A 1,294-nucleotide genomic window follows, 5' to 3' on the forward strand; every position below is an offset into this window, starting at 1 on the left:
GTGAGCAAAGGGGGTTAGGGGGAGCTCTGATTTTCCAATATAAAAACCCTCCCAAAAAATAAATGAAATGACAGAATTTATAGGTATTTAGAATTTATTTTATTATAGTAATTGAGGCACTGGTAGGCTTCTAAATTGCTTTAAAATAGTAAACATTAATAAAACATTGTGTTCAGCTAATAACTATCAATCTATATCGGTTGAACACAACATTTCATTTTAATTGTGGAAAAATGCAATTTTGGGCATTTTAACCAGAGAATTTGTGATTTTTTTTATTTTGCCATTTTAAAAACAGAGAAAGCCAGGATTCCTGCCGATTACCCTTCCATTTGTTTGCATACTTACCATTTAACAATCAATTCTTTTCATAAAAACCTAATTTTATCTTTAAACTAGACCATCTCTTGGAGCAATGGATTCCACAAATCCACCCCATTGTATGTAAAACATTTCTATTTGTTCTGAATCAACATTAAATTGCACCATTTAGTTCTTTTACCCAGTTTAAGGAAGAAAAGAACATCTTTCTGTAGGACCTTCATGTAAGCAAGTCAGATACTTTAAAAATATGGATCAAGATTTAAAATGTTCTTGCACAGCTCTGAAGGCAAGCAGTTACTTTACAATAACTACTGCAACAAAGGGTTAGCCAAGGTCAAAGCAGGAAGTGAAACCTAGATCGCCTGAGACTGGGTCTCAAGTAGAGCCTCTCATTTGACCTCTGCTGGAGTCAACTTTTGAGTCCTAAAACACAAACGTGTATCCTCCACCTACAGAGGACCTCATTGCTAACCACAACTCTAGACATACAAATGACAGCTTTAGCACAAAAGACAATGGGGAGGTCATGTCAAAAGGGGCTGTAATTTTTAGAGGTCACCGTGGGTACAGCACCTCAAGGGCACAAACCGATACAAGTTCTTGCTAGTTAGAAAGAGAAAGCAAAGCAGGTTTGTGTCCCGCCCCTGCTTTGTTTTACCTAGTTCATGGTCCATGCAGGCTTTTCCTATGGGGTGTCCTGCCTTCTAGTGACAGCTGGCACCTGCCAAGCACAGGGGCAAAAAAAGCAGGAGACAGGGCACAGTAGGTGAGCCAGCAGGAGCTGCAGCAGCCTGGCTCTACTACTCTGTGCCCGGGACAAGGGAAGAAGCGGCTGAGCCCTGCACTTGCACACGTCTCTCGCATATTACTACCATTCCTCGTGACAACCCAGCGCCCTCCACCGGCCCGAGCGCCCGCCCACAGCGGCGCTGCCCGGGCCGCCTGCCGCCCCTCCGGCGGCGGGCACGGG

General features: G+C 43.4%; 1 protein-coding gene across 2 annotated transcripts in view; it reads right to left on the reverse strand.

Annotated features, from left to right (window-relative positions):
- ACO2 (aconitase 2) overlaps nt 1-1,294 on the reverse strand; it is a 31,931-nt gene that overhangs the window by 30,274 nt on the left and 363 nt on the right. Inside the window, exon 2 of one of the 2 annotated variants that reach the window (XM_025208923.1) lies at nt 983-1,045. The exons of the other annotated variant lie outside the window; for it this stretch is intronic. The gene's annotated coding sequence lies outside the window, so the exon portion shown is untranslated. The remainder of the gene's footprint in view (nt 1-982; nt 1,046-1,294) is intronic. 2 annotated transcript variants of the gene reach the window in all.

This window comes from Alligator sinensis, unplaced genomic scaffold (assembly GCF_000455745.1).
Source record: "Alligator sinensis unplaced genomic scaffold, ASM45574v1 scaffold215_1, whole genome shotgun sequence".
Taxonomy (NCBI): domain Eukaryota; kingdom Metazoa; phylum Chordata; order Crocodylia; family Alligatoridae; genus Alligator; species Alligator sinensis.